Here is an 18380-nt window from a genome sequence, read left to right on the forward strand (position 1 = left end):
TTTTATTAAGGTTTCTTTTTTCTTGATACTACCATATTTGTGCTGACATAATTAGAGCTTGTGGTCATGGAATAACACTTATTTGGATGAATATTCAGCATTTATTCAGTACGCGTCCTGTTTCATTAACAAATTCTAACCTACAGCTCTTCCTCTCCAGTAACATAAAGCAGAGTTCATGAAATTTGCCAGTACATTTTCTGTGAATGAATTCACTTAAAACATTAGGGTTTTTGTTAGCAACTGTATTCCCTGAGGGAATTTCTGGGTGGTAGCCTTGGGTTTTTGCATATAAGGAAGACTCTTTTTGTTTTCAGTTAAAATTCACATCAGACTTTCTTACTAGAAATAGAGATACATGGCATTATTTTCACATAAGGTTGCATTTATATAGCAGGTTCATCCAATTTCTAGCAATGACATCATACCTGTGTGTTAAACACGATATTCCATGTGATAAATAGGCCAGTGTGGCACTGGTATAAGACACGAGGTCCTGCCCCATCATGAGCAGGACCCATTTCTGCAAAATACTTCAAAGAGTTACTCTTGTATGAAGCAGTTGCTTACTCATGAGTCACCTCCTCCTGTGGTGTAGGCAACCCGCTGTAACAAGCTAACTTGTACCCAGATCCTTTTTTAGTTCTCTTACCTCCTTTCAATCTGCCTATCAGCTTTCAAGACATGTCCCTGTGCATGTAAAGAAGCAAAAGCAGCAGTTCATATCACCTGGGTGGGTATCTGTGGATTTTGGAAGATAGAGAAAATACCTGTACGGATATAAGCACAGGAAAAGTTCAGCCTTCAGTGGACAACTTGTTTAAGTTCCAGTGTAGGTGTACTCAAATTAACAGGGGTCTGTGATTTTTGGCGCAGGTCTGTAAAAGGAAGAAAGAGAAACTATAATATAGAATAAGTTTCTTATTTAACAAAGTACACATCTCAGCATGAAAATTCACTTATGTTCCTCTAAGATAAACAAAACCTTAAATTAACTGGGAAGGAAAAAAAATAGAACAGGCAACATAGCTTAACTGAGCTGTGAGATTGTGGTAGGGCATATCTACAGAGTATTTTTTCAGACAGATTTGATCTCACACTTCCCATTCCCTGAGCCAACTGCAAACCCCAAATCTCTGTATTGGCAGACATGTAGCTGTAGTCTTCACAACACTCATTCTAAACTAATAAGTCTGGCAGAGGGAGAGAGTATATTAGCTCATTCTTAGTTCCAGCAGCTACCCAGAAGGCATTACAACACACTTGAGATATATCTCATACAAACTACTGATATGCCTGCACTGCACAGAAGTGACTGCAGTGTGCTGTAGGGACAGCTCAGGCACCAGGAGTTCTGACAGCTCAAAGTGAGGTATTATACCTTACATCTCAGGCAGGCTACTGCTGAATTAAAGCTGGTTTAGCTGTAACTCCTGTGGTTGAACCTATGAAAAGAGTCCAGTTTCTTCCAAAAAAAAAAAATAAAAAATCAGTATTCCCAGGGCAGTGTGCATGCTTTCTATTCATGAGCTCAACAAGCACTATTTTAGCCTCAGGTACCTCTGAACATTTCCTGGGTGTAGAGTTCATGTAATATAACTTCTAAAATGTGCCTTGGTTACAATGGGAAAAAAAACACTGTAGGAGTGGGATGAGCTAGGAGAAAATGTAACATATGGTCAGAGGAAAGAAATTGGCACTTTGTTGTCCCTAGCATTAAGCTAAAGAAAACTGCACACTTAAGAAGAAAATGAGCATAATATTTTTTTTTCCAGATCCCAAGTAGCATATCTGGAGCTATCAGCTGAATTCAGGGCAGAGCTCAGTATTACTGATTCAAAAGCAGGGCCACCAGTAGCTTGTTTACTCCTTACAGAGACAGAGGCTGAAGGTTGCTCACCTGGGGGCCAACAAGGCCAACAGCACCTGAGGCTGTATCAGGGGCATCACGGTCAGTGCATCAAAGGGAGTGATCAGTCCCCTTTTTTCAGCACTCCTTGGAGGGCATGTAGAGTACTGTGTCCAGTTTTGGGCCACCTGGTACAAGAAAGATATGGATCAAATGGGGCAAATTCAGTGGAGGCCCACTAAGATGGTCACGGTCTGAAGCACTTGCCTTATAGAGTAGAGGCTGAGGGACCTGGATTTGTTTGCCCCTGAGAAGGGAAAGCTCTGGGGGAACTAAGCAGGGCCTTCTAAGACCCACGAGGAGGATACCAAGAAGACAGAGCTGAGCTTCTCACAGCGGTATGTGGCAGGAGGAAAAACGACTGAGCATACATTTAAATAAGAGGAACTGGGACAGCCCACAAGTGGAAGCGGCAGTCTGGGGGCTCATGCAATCTTCGCACTTGAAGGTTTGCAGGACCCAGCTGTATAAAGTCCTGAGATATGTGATTTGATCTCATAGCTGAGCCTGCTCTGAGCAAGAGGTTGAACTAAAGACCTCTAGAGATCCCTGCCAATCTCAATTATTTTGTGAGCCTATTAATCCAACCTTTTTTTTGGAAGGTTACAGGCTACTTTGGAGGTAACAGTGCTCTCAAGCACTTCCATGGCGCTCAGACTGCTCATAAAGCCTCTCCTAAAGGCAGTAACAGTAAGCAAACATGTTTTGATCAAAATGCTGGCTGAAAAAAAAAACTGTTTCTTTCAGGCTTTACTCTGAGGTGACATTAGACCTTTGCATGAGTTTCACATGCAAACTAATGAATGTGAAACTTCTTTCCACAGCAGATGTCTTTTTTTGCAGTCCTTCATCACTGCTTAGTTCCCCAACTGCATTTTCCTTCTCTTCTCAGATTTTTTCCTTTGTTTCCAAGCCCTTGCTACATGTAGATATAAATTCTTTTACTGAAATTCTTTGTAGTAGAATCTGATTCAAAAATACACACAAGGGAAGGAATTGGGTGGATTACCAAACACCATCTGATCTGCAGCAACAAATTACGTACTCTCAACCCATTGAAAACTTTGTAAGAAGCCTTTTAGGTTACGTTTCTTACATTTGTTTGTAAACTGAAGTCTTGCTTCACCCTTCCAATGAACAAGAGAGTGTGCACTGGTGTTTAGTAGATAAGCAGTAAAGCTTTAGGGCAAAATTTCTTGCTTCGGGTTTCTGGATTCTTTTTCTTTCAGGTTACTGTAGAACACCTCTAAAGAGGCCAGTATGATATATATTCGACCGAGAATCAAGGAAGACAGTTCTCCTGACCTCAGTGTCTTCCTTGGTATGAAGGACAGTTGGTAGAATCAGCCTTATTAATTGGGATATTTATATACTTACAATGCATCTAACTTCATGGCATGCTACTTTCGTGCATAGTACTCTCATGTGTATTGTATAACATCAGAATAAGCTGTGTCCAGTCTGTGAGTATTCCATGTACAAGCTATTTTGAACATTCAGTTGTGTTAAAACTGTGAATAATTAGAGAAAGAAAACAGTAGTTTGATCTGACGCAGCGAGGGGGAAACTGACTTGAGAAATGCTATGGGAGGCTGACCATTAAGTTATGCCCTATTTAAGAAAAAGTAAGAGTCATTAATTTCTACCAATATAACACTGGAAAAAAAAATAGATGCTTCACATGACATCTTGCTTACCTTAATGTACTCTAACATTTTTTCCTGTGTTATCTAAAATATAACTAAGTACTTTCCCAGCACAGTTCTGGTTACCTGCAGTTGGCTACAAATGGCACTTGATCACACCACCTTTATTCAGTATAAATCAAAACTGTCTCTAGACCCTGAAATTGGTATTTTCAAATGAAATTGCAGGATTTAGGCATCCACAGCCCTTCTACTTTTATTGGGAATAACAGTATTTGGTTTGGGGTTTTTTCTTTTGAGAATTTCAGCCTGAATTCTTCAGTTCCCAGAACATAACTGTGCTCAAAAGTAAGACAGCTTTTTGTTGTTGTTACATAACAATGAGTCATTATTGCATTTAACTCCTAAGAAATGGACATGCACCACAAAATGAACTTTTTCTTTGTTCTCAATTAAACCCACAGGTACAGACATTTGTCTTTAGACCGAGACGTTGGTTTGTACTATTCCAGCTGCACAAATATATTTAGACATTTCTCATTCATCATCGGTCATTCCCATGCCTTCAGGTAACGAGTTAAATGTCGCTGAAGTCAAATTATCAGTCGACTGAATGTCTTGATCTCGTGTACTGGCACAACTGAAAGGCTACTTAATGCTGACTCTTTAGTTAGATGGTCAAATGGTATCATCTGTTATTTCTTGTGCTTTGATTTGGATGCAATGAACTGAATTTTATAAGCAAGAAATTAAGTATGAAGACTACTCATAGGTCACTTGTAGAAGAGCTTAGCATAAGGAGGTCACCTGGGCTTCAACTTAATACTTGATAGCATTGCTTGCATGTAATTATGTCAATAGCTCGAATGTGCCTTTACAAGGCTGAAGTTGCAAAGTGGTGCTACTTCTGGATCACATCTTCAGTCCTTGTTTGAGCACTGATGATATGAAGCACTCAAGAATAAAACTAAATAGGTGGAATTTTCCCTAAATAAAGGGACTACCTTAGAAAGAATTAAAGTAATCAACAGTAATTTACTTCTACTCTCAATCAGTGATAGATTTAGCCATTATGAGCTACTGGGAGAGTTTCCTAACTGCTTACTTTTACAGACCACACTTTAGAGCAACTTATGGGCTTTTTTAGCCTGTGACAGCCTGACTTTCTTTGGCTTCTGCTCAGCACTCCCCGCTGATTATCTTAGACAGATCTTCACTGGTCTCACAGACTTACACAGATATTATTCTGAAAAGCCTAATTATTTCCACTCGCAAAAGGCTAAGGCTAAGGAATGAAACCTAGGTCATTTTCTTTGCTATGCCTGTGACTGAAAGTCTTGAGGTGTGCTTAGTTCAAACAGCCTTGCTACTCTGTTTTCAGCTGCAGGTAACCACTCTATAGCAAAGACAGCTGAGTACATCCTCTGAGCACTTCTCAGTGGGTCAGTTTGCACACAGGTGGACTTCCACATGCTTTAACTACACGCCTCAGTAGGTCAGTGCTTAGAAGATCTATATCTTACCTACTTTATTTGCTGTCAGTCAGGGTTGGTCTTAATCTAAGAGTCTAGTCGTGAGATCTGAGATGTTGCGTGGACAACCCAAGAGGTAGAGATAGTAAAGGAATGGTCATCTGGCTTCTGTAGTGGAGCAAAGTAAGTCACCCTTATAAAAAACAATGAATGAGGAGGACAGGAAGACCCTTCCTGGCAGTAGACTAAAACTTGTTTGTTAGGGTATTTTAAATTAGACAAATGTAGTCAAACTGAGACTTACTTCACATCAATATTCAAAGTGAGAAACAAGATGTACTGTGCTGCCTTCAGACTGATGGAGCAATAAGGTATTCAGTGAAGTGAGTCTTAGAGTATCCAACAAACAAGAAGGTACCTGAGAAAGCCACGGATCATAGGTTTTGATTGTTATCAGAGAATCTGTCTTTCAAGCTGCTTATCTGTGCTAAAAATTGGTTTGAGCTCTTCAAATTGCAAGTGCCCAATCTGCACAAAGTGGAAGTAATATGCTGACAAAGTCCTGTGCAGGTACCAATCAACATTATCCTGGATGAGCTACAATATTGCTAAGATGTTTTAAGGAGGACCTGCCAGAGAAACATTACAGTAATTAACCCTGATTGTCAGAACGCTGGGCAGGCCTGAGTCTCAGGAACTGAAGCATTCAAATAAATAAATAAAAGGTTACTTGATGTACATCACTGCTTAGGGACTACAAGCCTGAAACTAGCATCCTGAGTCCATAAAGATAATAGCTTGCTCACAATTGATGTGAATGGAGGACAACAGGAACCTTTAAAGGTGATCTGTAAAGGCAGGGGGGAAAAAAAAAGGGTTTGCACCATTTTCACTTTTTTTTTTAATGACTAAAGAAGGCTTGAAAGCCTCTGCCTCTCCTCACATTTCACATCTTATCTGATCTGCTTTCCTAGATGATTCTACAACAGACTAGAAGGAAAGTATAATTATGATGCCACATCGTACCACGGAAGTAATACTGAGTTAGGAGAGAAAAAGGAAATGTTTTTTTTAAATTAAAGCCACCGAGCTCTTGGTAGGGTTTTTTAAATGCATATTTTTGTTGGCAACTAGTTAATTTTGAACTCCATTCTTAGACATTTCAGTTCCATTCCTTTCAAGATTCAATACTTCCAGTTCTACAAACAAATGCAGAAAAAATTGATAAATCCATTTCTTTGCGTACTCCACAGATATCTCCCAGGATATAAAATGAAACCTGATATTACCAGTATGTTTAGTCAAAAAAAAAAAAAAAGAGTTTAAAATAAGTGTGAAGCTGCCACTCTGTGTTGTCACACAGCAAAACAAGGAATGATAGTAAGTGGCATAATGCCATTCTCTCTGCCATCTTTGAATCTGTAAATGCTGCAACATTAAAAGATGTGTGTTTAAGCTCTTAAATGAGATATCGTGTAAATAGCATCAATATCTGACACATTAGCATACAGAAGTTGCTACAGCAGCCTATTTAGCATGAGTAACTCAACAGGATTGAAAGAAACTTGGAGATAAAAACCGTGTTCCAGAAAAAAAAGTACACTGCACAAAAATGTATAGGGTTGGGTTTTCCTGGCAAATTACATCAAGATTGGTTCGAGGGAGCTTTTTTGTGACTAATGTTATTGCTCAGCAACAGCATTTACTGCCTGAGAGGGAGAAGGAATAATCAAAGCTGACCCAAACACTATAAATAGATATTCCACATGGGAAAAAATTTTGAATGATTTATGATAGCCAAAGCATACGTTAAATCTCTCCAAAAATAAGCACAGATAGGGAAACAGTCACAGATGGCCAAAAGATCAATCAGAAAATAACCCACAGGAAGCTCAGTGCCAAAAGTAATTGACATAATCGTCAAATCAATTTCTGATGGTACAGACACTTTTGCATTTCAGTCTCCTTCCTTATGCTGTAGATCACTTAGCATGTCACTCTGATCACTGGCACGTGTTGCCCAATATAAGCTTGTAACATTTTTGAGAAGTGCAGGTACTTTCTGGAGTTTTCTTTCCCCGTGCTCACAAAGATGCCAGGTGAGGACCAGGTTATTGTTTCTGGTATGTGAGCATTTATACAATATTTATTTTTGAGATGTAGCTTTATCACCAGATATTTTCCATTTTGTGTACAAAAATAGACAGCCCTAGGGCACTGTGGACCTTTGTGCAAGATGTTCCCTCACAATGATTACAGGAAGGGAAGAAGTGCACAAGCCTGGTTGCTGACGAGCTTTTCTGGCCAAGCCTTTAGGTCATTGGTCAGAGCAGCAGCAGTGCCTTACACAGTTCAAAGATTACTGCAAAAAGTCATACTGGAGAACACTTCTCAGGAAAAAAAAATCTATTGTTTCATCATAACTAAAGTACTTTTCAAAATCTGAGAGGTTTAAAAGTAGAAAAACAAGCACATTGTCGCATGTGGCAGGATAAAGCAGAGAGAAAGGAATTCTACTGGGAGATACATACACTGAGGAACTGAATCCAAAATAGAGTTTAATGCTTCTTTCAGGCAGTAGATTGCCAGCTGAGGAGCATATTTTGTTTGGTGGTGTGATCAGTAGAAATCACACAATAGTAATTTCCGACTGCCTAACTGTCCATAAAGTGCTTATCTGTGCACTACCCAGAAGTTTAAAATTGTTCAGAAGCATAATAGTTGAAAAGTGTTTGAGGTATTGATGGATATTTATGTCTGCTTATCTGAGGAAAGGAGGTCTCTGCTTATTTCAATAGGCCTGAGCACAAAACTGTAATGTTTTTTGTGTGCTTGTGCAATATAAGAAACATACTGAGCATCCTAATTTGTGGTACATCATTCAGAAATATCTTGGCAATCTAGGAATCTCCTATGTTATGCAGCTAGTGGAGATTTCTGTCACTTTGGGGTTGGATTGGATTTTTTGGACAAAAGGGTAATTTCTGCTTGTCACGAATGTTTGCTGCCCCTTTAGGGAATGAAAGACAGAAGAGGCAGGTGATTCTTCCGGAGGCACGCCAGGATGGGAAGAATCCTTCTACATGTAAGAAAATAGGAAGCAACATACAGACAGCTAAATACAACAGCGATAGAGGGCAGACTGTCCTAACTAAGATGATATCATTCGTCCTAATACATTTACCAAGACAGTACAAAGGGCTGAGTTCCCAGCATCCCACGGCAAGCCTGAGCACACTCACTACACATAATAAATCTGTAATCTCAAACCTGAGTCTCTACAGCTGCTCAACAGAAACCCAAATCTGGCCCAAGAGACAGACCCAAGTATTTCCAGACCTAAAAGCATAGGTTCCTTAGCGCTGAGCTAAAGGAAAAATGTTGCTGTGTGTTGCAACACCACAAATTGTAATCCCCTGAGATACACATACACATTTATACATACATGTGAACATATATATAAAATAGGCCAGAACTGTTAGCCAACCTCCAGATATATCTATTTGCAACCAGATAGCACAAGTAAGCAATTTCAAATCTTGTAATGTAAAGAGGAAAAATGAAACTTTTCTAAAAAATGATAAAGAATGAAATTACACTTCAAATTAGATTTTCTAAAGAGATTTTTCTTTTTAACTTGCTCATACCACAGAACGCTGAAAAACTAGCAGGAAATATGATTGAGATCCAGAGTGTGTGCTCCAAGGATGGAAATCATATTTGTACTACGTAAGTCCCAAATCGTTAGGGGTTGAGATGAATCAAATTGATACATATAGAGACATCATGTGGAAAGGCCTTTTCTATGTTGTGAATGATGATGGATTCATGGAAAAAATAGGCTTTCATAAAAAATAGAGTATAATTTGGGAATGCCTAAAGGAAGAAAGCAAGAAGTATCTAAAAAGTGGGTTTTTTGGGTGTTGATTTTTCTCAAAATTCATATCCATTACCAGAATAAAGAAATACACAACGAATAGGATGCATGCAGTCAAAGAAATAATGCAGTAAATAATATATAATTTTGATCTATATTTAATTTCTGTGATTTCACTTATGTTTTAAGTCCAAGATGTTCAATGATGAGTACAGATTTTGGATGGACAAGATGAAATACTGTAATTATTCAGTGTCTGAAATGCCGAATTGACATGCTTTCCTCCACCCTCAACACCCCAGCCACTTTTCAGATTTCTTTTGTAAACAAGTCAATAGTTTCTTCTCAAACCTCTTCATCTGCCTGTAAAGGCCTCCCTTTACATCCACCTTTTGCTGAGGGGATACCTCAGTTCACATCTCCTGGTGCAACAGGTCAAAACAGTTCCCTCAGAGCTACTGCGGTCTATTATTATGTGAGTATTGTTGCCTTGATGCAGTAAATATGAAACCTACATTTCTTGCAAGGAATTAGATTGTATGGTTTCTTTGCTAGACTTAGTGAATGAACTTACTCCCTCCTCTAGTAATAAATAGTAATAAAACCTTTTGCTGACATTTTAAAGAATAGTGCAGAATGCAGGTAAAACACTGCAGAATTGATTTTGCACTTATCAAACAAGAAGAAATGTAATTATATTGCATTTCCCCAAGGATTATTTTCTATTATCTAGCATCTTTCTTTTAAAAACCTTTAGTATTCAGTAGGCTTCTATGGAAGGCAGACGGATTCCAAGCCACTTCAATTCCTGTATTTTTCTTAAAGAGGTACATGTTCCTTAGAGGGACCAGTGTGACTCTCTATTTGTGCCCTTTTATTTCACCAAAAAAACAACTGGACCCAATTTTTCTGTGGAACTATGGGTTCTAAAGTGAAGAGAGTTTCTGCTTTGCCCTTAGATCTCCTTTTACAGCCTGCTGTTTTGCAGACCCTTATGTCACTCTGCTAAGATAGGACTAAGAAAATTTCCTCTCATTCAGCTCTTGATCAGGTAAGCTTTTTTGCTATGTTTGGGACCACATGTACACAGGAATAACCTGTGTTTTACATTCCTGTAGAAGAAAATTTTGGTCTTATTAATTTTTTTTACTGCATTCTCTTCTTGGAATGAATGGGATGGAAGGGGGGGAGCTCTCACTGGTATGAGGTAATAAAAGAACAACAAAAAGAATTTCAGTTCCTATTACTACATGTAATTTCTCTGTTCTTCTGAATCCTGCCTCTGTCAGTTGTTGGTGTTAGCAAGGCATCTTGACCCTCAAAGAAGAGGTCTGTGCCTTTGAGATAGTGTTGGACTAGAAAACCAAGCAAAATTCATATAAATAAAGGTGAGGATGGCTTACCTGTTGGAAATAAAGAAGTATTACTTCCAGGCTCTTCTTAGTGGTGCCAACTAATAGAACAAGAGGTTATGGGCAGAAAAGGCCTCACAGGAAGTTCTACCTGAATACGAGAAGGATCTTTACTGTGAGTGACCGTGTACTGGAACAGGTTGCCCAGGGAGGCTGTGGAGTCTCCCTTGCTGGAGATATTCAGGAACCATCTGGGCACAATCCTCTGTCATGTGCTCCAGGATGACCCTGCTTGAGCAGGAATGTTGGATCATATGACCCACTGTGGTTCCTTACAGATTTACCCATTCTGTGATTCTAAAACTGTCTGGAAAGATAACCATTGACCTCAGTGAGTGTTTGCTCTGACCTGAGGAATATCCAAATAAACTTTGATACTATTGCATTTCAAATAAAAACTCAAATACCAACCAATTCATGATTTAAAAGCATGAAAACTATTGCAAGCAGTTATCCCTTTTAGTACTACTTTGCAGTTTCTGCAGCATCACAGAAATAGTCCAATGAGTGAAGTTTGAAAATAACAGATAATTTTAAAAGTCTTAAAAAAAAAATCATTTAATTACTTTTCATTTCTCCTATTTGCACTTGATAAATGAACATATTAAACTGTGAAGACTCAGGAGCCTCTAAAAGCCTTTGATGTGTATAAGAATAATCTAACAATTAACCTCAGGATTCACCAGCATGACTCATTGAGGTGAAGTGAAACAGTGCTTATGGTGAAGGGAATTCCAGATCTGTCAGCCCCAAGGAACCAAGCTGGCTTCATTCTCTTCTGCTTTGTCATGGAGAGCTGTGAGCTCCCCTTGATCTACCTTTTTTTTGCATTTCATTCTTGATGAGAGGATCTTTTTTCAATGCAGTGATGCTGGGTGAATAATTTTTAAAATGACAACACTGAGAAGTAACATTTGGCTTACATAACACATATGCAACAGGAAGATATATTTTCTCTCTGGACTATTTTTTCCAGTACCTGATATTAAAGAACATTGTCAGCCTGGGGTATCTATTAAATACTTTATATTGATGTGATTACCTGAACCAAGTGTGAGCCCTCTCTTTAAAGTAAGAAAGCCTATGCTCACAACTTATCCTGCTTTGGCAATTACAGCATGAATACTAGTCTTACCTCTGCTCTAGAGAAGGACAGTACTTCAGCTTCTACAAGTGCCACTGAAGAGGTGCCTGTTTTGTGTTAATAAATTGCTCCCCTTGCCTTTAACTGCAAGCATAACAATTCATAATAATGCAACTTCATATTTGTACCAGGGCCAGAAGTGGTTGCTGATTTTATGTACTCAGAATAAGTAAGTACTTTCATCCTAATTTTGTAATGTACTGAAAAGCTTCAATGCCAATTGGACTGAATTGTAAACGAGGGCATCAGCAGCTCCCTGAAAATGAACACTCAAAACCTGGAATTGATTAAGGAGTGGACATTTAAAAACCTGGGCAGCAGTTTCTGTTGTCTGTGACTATCTGAGTGCTTTTATAATACGCTGTGGGAGCCAAGGTAGTCTCAGACTCACTGAAGATGGCCACAATGATGACACAGTTCAGGAGGGAGAGGGTTGACAGAAATGTCTGCAGATTTGTGCAGCAGCAATACTAAGAACAAAATTACACAAATCAATGTTTTAATCTAGTTTGAAGATTACCTCTCTGTAAGCATACCCTGTCTTAGAGCTGCATTTCCAGAGTCCTTTTCAAAGCAAATCAAAATATGCACAAGAATGAGACTCAGAGATACTTCTAAATAAAGGTGAGGATGGCTTACCTGTTGGAAATAAAGAAGTATTACTTCCAGGCTCTTCTTAGTGGTGCCAACTAATAGAACAAGAGGTTATGGGTAGAAAAGGACTCACAGGAAGTTCTACCTGAATACGAGAAGGATCTTTACTGTGAGTGACCGTGTACTGGAACAGGTTGCCCAGGGAGGTTGTGGAGTCTCCCTTGCTGGAGATATTCAGGAACCAGTTTCACAGATTTTACCTAAGTCTTTAGAGGAATATCTAGGAGAAGTCAGGGTGAGGAAGGATTGCCCTTGTTGAACCAAGGAAGAACTAGCCAAGGAGGTAAAACTTTTGAGGTGTCCTAATACTGCCCCTTATCCTTGAACACCAAGTAGTAATTTCTCAGTGTTAACAGAAGTTGTCTTAAATCTATAGTTGTAATGTTGCATCAGGGAAGGGGTAATATATGTAGTAATATGTTATCACAGAATCACAGAATAGTTTGAGTTGAAAGAGTCCGTAAACATCACCTATTTCCCACTCCCCTGGGCAGGGACACCTTCCACTATACCAGCTCACTCAAAGCCCCTTGAACACTTGCACAATTTCTGTGGATTTCCCAACCCTACAAGTGTTCCAGTGCCTGGATTGCTCACAGATAGTTGTGTTGCTTCCCCAGCAGATATCTGGGTGGTTGAAATGTCCCATAAGGTTGAGAGCTTGCAGCATGGTGCATCCCATATCTGAAGGAAGAAGTCCTTATCGACAGGCTCCCCCAATCAGGCACCTGTAGTAGACATCAACAACAAAGTGCCCTTTATTGGTCCTGTCCTTGATTTTTACCTACAATTTCTCAACCTGTTCATAGCTGGTTTGTGCTCTTATTCTCTCTTCTTACTCAAGGATTCACCAACAGTGACCGACACTTTCATTTGCAAAAAACTAATGAATTTCATTATGCCTTGAACTGAGGGTCAGAGTCTCACAAAAGCATCTGAAAGTACCTCTCAAGAAAGCAGATAGATGCTTGCTTTCTCTCTCAGAGACACTATATTAAATACATCTCCACTGTACATCTGCTACTTCCCAGTGCACATCCAAGTCCAGATCTTCAAGATCACTGACACACCAAATTAATCCATGATTTTTTTCAACTTACAGGTTTCAAAGCATTTATGTCTTTCAAAAACAATGCAGTTTATCCAGATTAAAGGTAGTATGTTTCTTCTGTTGAAGTGAAGCAACAGATTTATTCAAAATGTTACTTGTATTAGGGCAACCTGAGATACAACTGCCTGGGTGAAATTTCCCTCCATCTGTGATGAGTCTGACTGAGTCATACTGATACTGAATTTATAATTTATTTATTGCTGTCAAAGGAGCTTCCTTTCCTTTTGTACTTGAATGCAGCAAAAAATCTTAGATGAACTGTAGTTAATAATGGTTTATGGTCAACCTGGGAGGGCACTTCAAGCAGTCATGTTTGCTTTTGACCACGTTCTGTTCGATACTGTCACTGCTGATATGGCCAATGGAGTAGGGGGAGTGCTTGCATTAGTTAAGAGGTTGAGCATTTGAAAGACTACATAGGATTTCAAAGCCAGGTGAATATCTTCAGTTTGGAAGCAGCAAAATAGGGATTTGGAAAAAATAAGTGGAGCCTGTGAACCGAGGATGAGGATTTTAAATGGGTCTGGTAGCAATTGGCTGGAAAATAATTCAAAGTTTACAATGTGCGACAATTGTGTATAAGGCTGCTGCAAAAGAACAAATCTCATTCTGGGATGCTTTAAGAGCACTGTTGGCTGTAAGACATAGGAATGAAATTATTCTGCTCTACTTGCCACTGGAGAAGCCTCAGTGGAAGCACTGTGTCCAATTTATGGCATTGCACTTAAAGATAGATGTATACCAACTGGAGATAACCAGAAGAAAGCAGTAGGAATGATCAGCCAAGGAGGAAAGGCTGAATGAACTAGCCTCCTTTCATTTGATATAAAGGAAAGCAAGAAAGAAGGGTGATAACAACCTCCCATTTTGTAAAAGTTTGTTCTAAAAAGAAGGTGGTCAGTTATCCCTCAAACCTAAGAGAGGGAGGCCTAGGAGAAATCAACTTGCTTCCAAACAAATTATATTTAAGCTATATAAAAGGGAGAAAAATCTAGTCACAACACTTATGAAAGCACTAGAGCAAGATGACAAGATACAGGACAAATTTCAATTTTCAATTAATGAAGATTTTTACTTAAGCTAATTTAGGCTTAGGTGTGGTGGGTTAGGCATAATTGATTCTTATTCTTTGAAGGAGCATGAAGAAGATGATCTCTTGATGTCCCTTCCAATACTGAAATTTCAGAAGTGTGAGTTCCACCCTCCCCTTTCTCTGTGCAAAGGTGTAAAATGGGAGTTCAGAGGTGGCACTGTGATGGCAAGTAAAGACAGTAATTTAACTTTAAAATAAATTATCTTCTGCCATGTGTGCTTCGAACATGCTGTCCCATATCTTGACAGAGAATAACTAGAAATTTGGACCCAGAATAATAAATGCTGCAAATTTAGGAGAGTTAGGAGCTGGTAGAGATCCATATCCCTAGAATCTGAGAGTCTGAATTCCTCCTGATTGCCTAATGTCCATCTGAAACACTTAGAAATGTATCCCAAATTTATGTTCCCGTGATGTTGCCTTTATGGTTCTCAATGGAAAAAAAAAATAATGTCAGTTCTCTGTGAGAGGATCAGGGCATGAACTGCATGAACTTTTAGACTGTTAACTGAGACTACTTTTTTCCCCCTCATACTTCTGATGGATTTATTGAATTTGAAAATTTTGCCATGAGATTAAATCATTTTGTCATACAAAATATATCTAATCAGACAAAAACAGACAGATAAAATTCACTGGATGACTTTCTACAGCAGGGATCTTCCACAAGAACATCTCCACCTTTCATAGTCTACAGGGCCACATGACTGTGAAAAGACAAACTTGAAAATGTTTCCCTTCTAATTATTCAGCAGACAGATATGGAATTTCTGACTCAGCACAATAAAGCCTTTTCCCAATCAACACATACTAATGATTAGGAAGGCTTGGAAAGTGTTATGTAGGATTATTCTGGAAATTGCTGTCTGAGTCTGCCCTAATCAGGATATGACTGGTTTTGAATAAGGATGTGTAAGTCACTATCAATTTTCATCAAGGTGACCCAAGCCTGTTTATCCTTTTGCTGTATGTGATGACACGCATTGCAGCCTAGGTGAAAATGTCCTGTCCATCTCCTAGAAAAGCTTAATAATTTATTTGTAGCCCATCTCATACTAGACTAGTGCACACTGTTCATTCTCTGCACTTCACAGCTGTCTCTTAAAGCAGCAGTACTGCATGCTACAAACAGCTTTGCCTGACACCCTCCTGTTTTTCATTATGATGTTATGTTTTCAAAACAATACAGAATGAAGAGTCAATACTGGAGATGTTTGGGAGAAATATCACAATCTTGGTTACAACTGGTACAATTCAGCAACCAAGTTGCAAAAGCAATTTCACCCCAGGACCATCGAGGTAAGGATGTAGATGAAAAAAGTTGCCCGCAACATAACTTCCCTCTAGGGTGTTAGATTTAATATATATCAGATGCTGCTAAACTAGCAGCAGCTCATTATCTTTCTTCTCTTTTGTTGTGCTGAGCCCCTCTTTGCTCTGTGGTAACGCTTTTGGCATATGAAAACGTTTCCCCTTTTTTCTCTTTCAGGGAGTTTATGGTTCTATTTTACCAGACCAGTATGATGCTGTGTTCCACCAAGAAATGGCTCATGTCACACCTGAAAACACAGTAGGTTGAAGGAGGTAAAGCCATGTAGTTCTGTTGTTCTCTTGCTTGCTTTTCTACCTGAGCAGAAAGTCCTACATTCAGCTTCAGGTTTATATCCAGATTTCTGAGGTCTTAGCGTACAGTTGGTCTGTGATTCAGCAGTTCTCACTGTAGTAGTTTTGCAGGATCAGTTCCCTTAACACTGTAGCTGCAACTGTCCTGTTTGTGCCGCTTCCAGTAGCAGCCAGCTGCTGTGCTGCAGGGGATCCCATCACATGTTATAAGTTATGTTTTCAAAACAATACAGAATGAAGCAGTGCATGTTGCACTGCTACTGGTCAGAGGCCTCCTGAAATCAGAATTTATCTAAATCTCCGCCTTTATCCCCACAATCACTTTTAAAGCATATTTTTATACAATTTCGAGAAGTATTTCTCTCACTCTCTGAGCACTGCCGAACACCCAGAAATTAGAAGCAGGTGAGAGCACCTAAACTAGGCAAGATGGTCTGGGACTGTAAAACTGAGCTACGGGGAGTCTCACACCCAAACTTCCCCCTTGCATCAAATGAAGTTACTGAATGAAGAAAAAACCAGACCAACAGCTTGATAACTGAAGGGCTATCCAGGTCTGGATAACTTTGCAATATGCAAGTAGAAAGAGGGTTTTCCTTTTTCTCATTATTAAGTTCTCATTTTCTGACATCTGTGAGTTTGCCACTCTCTGCCTCAGCTTCTTTGCAGCAAACTACACTTCCGCAGATCATCTGGGCATTTTCCTGTTACTGCCTCCCTCCTCTTTCAGAGACCTTCAGTCATGGTAGTGTCCAGGTTCTCCCTTTCTGTGGCACACTGGGATTTTTAATGTTTTGGTCTTCTGTACTAAAGGACTGCATGTTCTCTAGTCTGCTTTGAAGGGTTTAGTGGCTTGGGACAGCTAGGGACATGTGATTAGATGTGGACATTAGATTTTGTCTGCAATATATGAGCGTGGACTAGATGGCCATTTCTAGACTCCATGAGGTTACTTCTCACCCCACACCACCCTCACTCTCCTCCTCAGTGTTTTCATAACTTAATACTTGTCAGAACTGTACACTTTTATGCCAATTTCTGGACTGATCATAGGTCTCTTCTGTAATGCAAGGTTAGAGAGCAAGCAGTATGTATGCACCATTACAGGGTAACAGGTTCTAATATTCAGAGAATCCAGGCTACTTTTTTTTCCCCATGAACTTGCCTATTCTTTCAGACCCAGTTGCCTATTCTTTTCAGTTCTTGCTGATAAAGTAAACGGCCAGATCTTTTTCTCTTTCCCTGAATAGCCAGGCAAAAACATATCTATGCATTTTCTTCTCCTCCAATATAACCTCAAACTGTCACCTGCAAATGATCTCTGGCCCATGTTAACTTCCAGCTGTGCCCAGCATTGCTGGTAAGAGACCCTGACCAAAACAGCAGCATGAGTTGTGCCAGTGACTTGATCATATGGGCACCCACATGCCAGGTGGCTGTGTTCTGTGTCTGTCTGCTTTATTAGTACAAATGTAGCCTAAGGGAACCAGAAATGGCTGATCTTAAGGTATGGAAATACCAAGAGGCTGGCAAGAGAGACAAACCCACAGATCCTGAAGAAAGGTTGCATATCTAAGTGAAAATGCAGACACACATCTATTACACAGCTTGTATGAGGAATGGTAGCCATGGGCATACAGTGGCATGAGCACTAGCTTTACTAGAAGCCAGAGGAGATACAAAGGATCCTCAGCAACAATATGTTCTGATTTGCATTTTGAAGAGCCAGTGCTGCTGTGTCCTCAGTGCTCTTTTTACCTATACCAGTCTTGACAACCTAGCAGAATCATACTAGCTCATGCTCTAATTTAGCCCTCATTTTGCTTCACAGACAGCACAAATGCTGGATTGCCTGCAGTGCAAGCACAAGCCACCTCATAAGCGCATATTGGCTCAAACTAGAGGTCCCTTTAGCCCATTTCTGTGTCTGTCATAGTGGCCCACAGCAGATTCTCAGGGAGTAGCAGGGCATGCATCATATGTCCCAAAGACAGCAGCTGAGCAAATCTGGGACAAGGAAGACGAATGAAATAGTGTGTTCATCATTTTTAGAGTTTGGGCTTCATCCATGTGCTCTGGCAAAGAGTTTTCTGTTTACATGCATCACATCACTTCTGCCATAAAAACAAATGGCTCTTTCTGGCCTGTTGTAATGAACAGCAGAAATGGTACCATCCAAAGCACACTGCTGCTCTGCCCCTCCACACAAGCCTGACGTAGCACAGCTCCTCACAAGCCATTGAAAGAAGAGAGAGGTCTTGCTTTTTTGATTGCTTTGTTACAAGATCTATAACAGGATTCAGATCTTGTGGCACCTTTGAATCTGGGGTTCATCTGGTCCAAGTCAGGCTGGATAAAGACCCTTCTTCTCCAATGTGCTTTTCCTGCAACACAGCTGAAATAAGGAGCACTGTGTGCACACAGGCATCTCTTTGCTCT

This window comes from Manacus vitellinus, unplaced genomic scaffold (assembly GCF_001715985.3).
Source record: "Manacus vitellinus isolate BGI_N305 unplaced genomic scaffold, ASM171598v3 scaffold_1_pilon, whole genome shotgun sequence".
Classification (NCBI taxonomy): domain Eukaryota; kingdom Metazoa; phylum Chordata; class Aves; order Passeriformes; family Pipridae; genus Manacus; species Manacus vitellinus.